This window comes from Lethenteron reissneri, chromosome 39 (assembly GCF_015708825.2).
Source record: "Lethenteron reissneri isolate LAM-NWPU_2019-01 chromosome 39, ASM1570882v1, whole genome shotgun sequence".
Classification (NCBI taxonomy): domain Eukaryota; kingdom Metazoa; phylum Chordata; class Hyperoartia; order Petromyzontiformes; family Petromyzontidae; genus Lethenteron; species Lethenteron reissneri.
In genome coordinates, this window is record NC_083817.1 from 11,008,064 (window position 1) to 11,016,006 (window position 7,943).

The following is a 7,943-nucleotide window of genomic DNA, read 5'->3' on the forward strand; positions in this document are numbered from 1 at the left end:
TTAATAGGTGCGTGTTGGTGAGCCATTTGAAAAAATCTCCCTTAGAATTATTTATCAAACCCGCCATGCCCCCACCTTGAATGTTCGGTATAACCAGTTCTTTACTCATATTCTTGGTTCTTTCTGTAAAGTCACGTAGAAGGGAAACAATAAAATAATAAAAATATAAAACAATAAAATTCTCACGACGTTTCGACTGCTACTCAAGACTGCTACTCAATCAGTCGAAATGTCGTCAGATGTTTATTGTTTTATATTTTTATTATTTTATTGTTTCCCTTCTTCGTGACTTTACCGAAAGAACCAAGAATATGAATCCCTGCAGCCTCGAAAGCTTTAAATCAAGTTCTTTAATCGTTATAACAAGGGACTGTTAGTCCCAGCGCTCAGTGGGCCAGTTATAGTTTAACAATAACCAGGATACACACTTATATAACACCTTTCACACGGAGGGTAACAGACGCTTGTATCTCAGAATCTGTATTCATACTGGAGGAATCCGATGAGCTATAAAGCAATTTTTCACAGATGTACAGTCGGACAAGTCAGATAATCACGTATCTGCCAGTTAACTAAATATATAACAGACAAGTTATATCATAGGAGTGGAGAACGTATGGTCTTTAGCCAAACAAGGCCGACGACTTATAACATACCCCCCCAAACAACATCAATCACATGCAAGCATTGTATCCGCACTATGTGCGGGTACTTGTGGGAGTTGTTTTCGCTCTGAAAACAACACTGCGTGTTTAGTTTGAGTTTTCTCGGCCACTTGCATGGGGAGCGATCGTGTAGCGGTCAGCACGCTGCGCTACGAACCCCACGAACCCCTGAGACCCGAGTTCGATTCCCGCTCACGGCCAACACCAGTGACAACTATCTGAACCGGGACGTGGCCTCCCCTCGGTCAACTCAGCCCCAAATGAGGACCTGATGCGGTGTGTAAACATTGCCACTGGGGAGACAAAGGCGGTCGGGCGTGGTGTTAGCCACCCAACCCCCCCTCTTGTGCCAGTGCCGGTCTACAGCACTAGCCCCAACAGTCTGTTCAGGTTATACGGGGGATATTTCTTTGGCCCACCAAATTACGTTGAAATACAAAAAAAGATACTCCACCCCTGACAAAAATGATGTTGGGCGTGAGAATAATACTCTATTAACCCCCCTCTCCCACGTACACAGATTTAAAAAAACACCAATTGCGTATTTCTCCTCAACATTACTCTTGTTGTGTTGTTTATATTCACTTGATTTTAAAAAAAAGTTATCGAAGATAATGATCGCTAATCGTGAGCACTGGAAAAAAAACCCATTTTTTATGTATGATTGCATTCAAGACCACAACCCTGTTGAAGATGTGTTTTTGTGTTTGCCATGTCCACCCCGCGTCACTTTGTCTTTATGCGGTGTTGTCGCGTTGTGTACACTGGCACTGACGTTGCATGATATAATCCTCTTAACACACATCACGCGAGATTATTCAAATCCAACCTTTTACCCCGTGTTCTCATCCAACATTGTTCCTTAATGCAATCTGGGCACTCATAATTCCACTTCAACCTCCATTACTTGTAAGCCAACTAAAGGACGACACATGGCATGCCAGGAAGTGTTCTCTGGCTATGGGTTTTATTGTGTAATAAGTTCCGTGCAATTCTTTCCACGTTAAACATTGGGAGAAAACCATGGACGTTGATTCAGTGTAACTTTGTAAACATTTAAAATATAACAGGCATGACAAGATGTAAAAGGCAATTATGTAAAAAGAAATACTTTAAAAGATAATGTTTTGATATTTTATCAGCTTGCAACTGGTTGCAACAGGACGGTAACGAAATAAATAATTAGATAATAAGTCTCCACGTATCCGTATCTCCACATGCAAATAATACAAGTATTTCTTACACAACCCATCAGCCGCGCAGCCTTCTGGGGGTTCATAATTTCAGCAGCATTGTTTCAAGACAAGCAAACTGTGGACCGGTTTTAAGATACAATGTTTCATCAGCAGAGTTTGGCTCGCTTTAATCAACGCTATTGACATGAACCCCGAGTTCGGCGGAACATTATTCTATGCATAACTCAATAATAAGTTGCGTCATTGTGGACAATATAACAGGCAAGTGGTTGGTTGGCTCTGCGTGAGCTCTGCTAACATTCTTAGGATCATTCTTCATTTCAGCTGAGATGTCATTGTGCTTTTCAGTTTCGTGAATTAATGGTCTCATCCTTGTCAACAATAACAGACTAAAAACAACATTGTAGGGTACATTTGGTGTTTGACTTCATAAACAATCATTAAGTGGCTCAACACATGTTTATATCTATGGCGAGGGCTGCAGAGCTTGGACAACTATTGGCACCGGCTCACTGCCTTCCAGCTTGTCTGCGGTTCCTCGGAGATTCTGAGATGCAATTTGCACGAACGACGCTCTATAAACCTAAATCGTCAATCTCATCATGCCCCCTTTCTCAAACTGTGCATTTTAATCGTTTTCATTGATTCTTCTGAGCCAAATGGTAATACTGCATTCCAAATTCCTATGGCACAGACAGATCTTCTCATAGGATAACTTCTGTATTACCAAAAAGTGTCGGAGCCTCACTCGGCAGGACTACTTTTCCCCTTCTGCTTCATGTAAATTGTATGCCTGTAACCAAATCAACTGGAATGTGCTCGATTTCATATACATGTGCAGAGCTGGGCCTAGACGTATGGACGAGCATCATACACAAACAGGTTCATAGGGCCTCGGGGCAGTAGTGGCCAGTGCAGTGAAATCCATTGTTATACTACACTTCTACGCTGTAGTGTGCGTGCCACTCGCCTTCACCAACCCGCACTGACCAGGGTGGTGAAGTATGGTCAAATAACTCTCACGACCCGGACAGCGTTGGGAGGCCCTCATCCAGCAGTAGATTGACAACAAGGGCCATAGATGAGGCACTCAAAGCATGAGGGGAGTGAGTGACATTTAAGTGGTTATCTCAGAGGCCTGTTGAGGTGGCCTCGATTGAACTCTGGTATTTCTCGAGGGGCACTTCTGAACAAGATGACATTGCCTGCTGACTGAAGGAATTCCAGAAGGACCCTTCTTCATCTAATACAATTCTGAGGGGCACAATTGGTATTACAAAAAAGCAATAACTCAAAAAACAAATGTATTTCGATGACGAAAGACATCTCAGTACAGTCTCGGATTGCACGTGCAAGTGCCCGTCGGGATAATTCCTGCGAAACGTGAATTTGCTTGGTAAACGAAGCACATCGATTTGCCAGTGTCGCAAACCACCACGTCAGCGCTCGGGCTGTGCACGGTCGGTGGTGAAGGAATCACGTGCCTTGCTTCCATCGACATCCAACTCCAGGCGACTTGAGTGCACTCACTCGAGTTTGACACGATTTCCTCCAGAACTCCACTTGATGCACAACTTTCATTTGGTGGTGGTGGTGGGTGGGAAGTGACGTCCTCATGATGTTCCGAATTATCACGCGAGTTGGCCAGTCACGTGGCAACGAGCGATAGCACATTCGCATCTCCGTTTAGAACAGTTGGCTACATACGGTGCGAAAGAAGTTATACATACATACACACATACATTCGCCGTTTGTTGAAGGGTGTTTGTAGTTCGATTCCGGCAAGCCGCCTTGGTTAATATTGCAGGCGTGTCCATAAAATACTCGCCATTTGCGCCACGGTGGCGAGATGTTAACGACCTCGCCTGGTATACAGGAGATCATGGGTTTGATCCCAACCCTTGACGCCTGTATATTCGGAGTTTGTGCATGTTTATAAACATGCGTTTAGAGTATTTGGGTGCTATAAATTTCCACACGATAAGTCACTTCGTTGAGCTATCGTTTGTGGCCAGGTCGCTTATGAAAAAGAGCTACATAGCTCAGTGGGCCTTACCTGTTTATGACAAATTAAAAAAACCTACAATTGTGTGTCGGCGTCATGATCTAAATTTCCCAATAGGAATAATTATTTGCTAATTCTTTAAAAAAAATTAACTTTGCTAGTTTATAATGTAAGAAATTAACCTATCAATGTAAAATCAGAGAGCCGAAAATAACTAACATCGGAAGGTGGTAGGATGGGAAGAGTCATAACTGGCTGTGATGTTCCCATCCTACCACCTTCCGATCTTGTTATTTTCGGCTCTCCGATTTTACATTACCAGGTTAATTTATCCAATTAGCATCACTAGCCCCGCCCACTTCGTTTATAACCCTCCGACTACACCCTATAAAAACAGTCTGCATTCGGCAGCTTTCATCCTCTTTACTCCTGATGACGATCGCTTGTGTTGTGATCGAAACGTCGTAGTTTTTTGTACTTTTAAAAAATCTTCTTTGAAACTATCTACGTGACTTACCTGAAAGACCCAAATAATATAATTTGCAGGTATTTATTTTTTCAGCATTAGAATGTTTTGGCCAATACTAGTTACACTGTGTGTGTTTAGCTAAAGGAGAAAATCGGCGAACCCGGAGAAACCCTTGAAGGACAGGGGGAGAACATACAAACTCCACACTCGTACTCTGCACAACTATGAGCGCATATATATAGCATCGCCCCCTGCTGCGAAATACTTCACAGGCCCCTCGTGATAAAGTGCTGAGACTCCGTGAGGCTTTCCTGAATAAAACAAGCATCGTCAGGCAGGTCACTATCATTTTGTCACGTGAAATGCTCCAGCCACCCGACTGCGTTTTTTTTTATTGACACGTCTGGTGACGTTTTTTGCGCTCAGGCATAATTCCGATGTTAGGAATCCTCCGAGCCATCCCGTCGAAGAGACACGTCCCCAAGAGAATTGTGTGGCTCCGGTCCAAACTTGAGTTATCTGTAAATAAAAACCATGTCAACAGGGTGCCCAGGGGAGGCGCGGCTGGCTGCCTTGCTCGAGTTTTTGTGGTGCAGCTTTGCAAAGCGGTGAAATGACTTTCACTTTTGAGTCGAGGCGTAACATTGGATGTTTCTGATGCTGTGCTTTTCAATTGTACGGGGCAGTTGTCAGTGTGAGTAGGAATAGCCGGCGCTTTCGTGCATGTAGGCGTATCGTGAGTGACTCATCGGTTCAAACTTTCTCTTCGACGCGTGATACATGCATCACTTTAAGTGGTGCACCTAAGAATGGATTCTTATTTATGCAAATGAAAGTTAACCTTTCGTCTAATGGTGGGAACAGGACTGCACATTGACAATACAAACGAGGCTATACAAATGAGACAAAGACAAATTGTAGCGTGAATTTAAATGCGATCCTGAATTGTAAGAATGTATCAAGTCACCTTGGGACTGCATCATTACATGCTTCGTGTCTCTCATTGGTTCCCTTCTGCAGTATTTACTCTTAGTCGATGGAGCATTTGGTGTTGACACTTTGACTCCCTTACGTTAGTGAGTGCAGCAGTACCTTCTGATTGTATCACTGCGCGTGTATTGTGTTGACATTAGGGGCCGTCCATAAATGACGTCACGCACCTGGGGGGGGGGGGTCAGACATTTGTGACGAGGGGGGGGGTGTGAGAAATGTGACGTCACATCAAAATGCGAAACTTTAAATAAATATAAACAACACGTTCGACTTAATTAAATAGACTTTTTAATAAATGTTTTCTCCTACAACATCAGAGTGCAGCGCCACATTAAATACGCACTACAATGACAATAGTTTAAAGCGATTTGAAGCCTGTTTTATGTTTTTTTGGGGAGGGGGGAGAGCTTTGTGACGTCATATTTGAGGGGGGTCTGACTTTTTGTGACACCGTGTGACGAGGGGGGGGGGTCAAAAGTCGTCCAAAATCGCGTGACGTCATTTATGGACGGCTCCTTCGTCATGGTTGTAGCTTGTGCCAGATAACCATTAACCAGGGGACTTCCAAAGCAAACCGCAGACCGTCACATGGCCTTATAAAGTCGACACATTTTTCCATGTAAGTAAGCGAAATGGGAATCGATCTCATGTAATTCGGTGTGCAAGTGTTACCTATATTCTGTAGCGATGTATGCCTGTTGCACACAGAGTTGCGTGGTATTTGATGTATGGTACAAATACAAAGCACCCCCGTAAATAGCCTCAACAGACTGTTGGGGAAAGTGCTGTTTGCGAGTAGCACCACCTATTAAGGCCGGCACGGCACACGAGGGGGTTGGATGACCAGCACCACGCACGGCCGCCTTTGTCTCCCTCGTGGCGATGTTCACTCATCGCACGAGGTACTCGTTTGAGGCTGAGTCTACCTAGGAGAGGTTCAGATATCGTCACTGGTGTTGGTGGCCGTGAGCAGGTATTGAAGCGAGTTTCGCAGCACATCGCGCGAACGGCGACTACCGCTCCCCGTATTTGATGTGGCAAACAAAGCTCCCCCCTATAGCCTTAACAGACTGTTGGGGCAAGTGCTGTTTGCGAGAACCTATGAAGGCCGGCACGGTACACGGGGGAGGGGGGTGGCCAGCACCACGCCCAGCCGCCTTTGTCTCCCCAGTGACGATGTTTTTACACACCGCGCCAGGTACTCAATTAAGCTTCAAATCAAGATTACTCATTTAAGGTTGAGTCGATCTAGGGGAGGCTCAGGATCGATTCAGCAAATCGTCGCTGGTGCTGGCCGTGAGACAAACTCGGGTCGCCGGGTTTGTAGCTCAGCGCGCTAACCGCTACACCACCGCTCCCCCATATTTCATGTACCGCACACAATGGAACCTGTGCACATGAGACAGGCATAGTCGGCTGTTACGGGGTTATCTCTCAGCATTGTTGTGATGTAATATATGCTCCGGCTTCTATAACTCCCCGCCTTCACCAACTCGCAGTGACAAGCATGGCGAAACATGCCCTGCACAGGAGTGGCGAGGCCCTCATCCAGCAGTGGATTGACAAAAGGGCTGCACATGCACACACATGTACACACATGCACACATGTACACACATGCACACACATGTACATGCAATGGGCGATCGGAAGCTCGGCTGGGCCTCTGTTGCACGAGAGACAGGTTCACGTAGCATAGCTTGCGCGATGCTGAAGTCACTACCCCCTTATATTCCCTTTCCAGCATTAAGGTTAATTTTATTTCTTATCTGATTGTATTGCTTTCTCCCTCCCCGTGCAAGCAGTCGCTTAAACTGCGGCCACTGCACCTCCCAAACTAGCACCAAAGTCAACCTCGCCATGCGTATACCGCTCGTACTTGGCATCAATACATCGAGGACCGGTGAATGTGAAACTGTGGGGCTTGTGGTGGCTCTTGAGAGGTCCGTGTTTGTGTTTCAATGCCGCCGCTGATGTTGTTGTTAGAGGGTCTCACGGTGTTGGTGTGGTTTCGCAAGTGTTGTGATTTTTCTTACGGAACATAGTTTTGAGAATGTTTTTGTTTTGTTTACCTGCTGGAAAATATCAACGTGGAAATGTACACGTTCGGAGAACATACAAGCTCCTATTGTATATCGGTATATGCAACTTCCAAAGCACTGCGGACTGAAACACCAGGGAATAAAATGTCTTGTGTCCCATTTGCTTGTCTTCGTGTTGCATTTCTCGTGTACCACTACATCCTTTAAATTTACATTTTAAAAAACAATATTTTTCTAGAACTGCTTTTCGTGTTTAGTTTCTTGTTCTCATTGGGTAACCTCACAGCGAGCAGTGACATCGCGTCACAGCGGGCAAAACAGTCACTGGCAGCTGACGTCAAAAAATACTTGTCAAGTCACTTCAATTGCAGTCACGAAAGCTTTAAATCGAAATTTAAAACAATGCAATTTATGTAATCCCTCATACCTCCACAGCAAGTCTGGAGGCGCTGAAAATGGTTTTGAAATTTAAACCCCCCACTCGTGGGTCACAGATACATCCAAAAACATATCCCAGTGAGCATCAACAACACAGGATACACGGCTGAGAGATAACTCACTCAAGACAGTGGTAC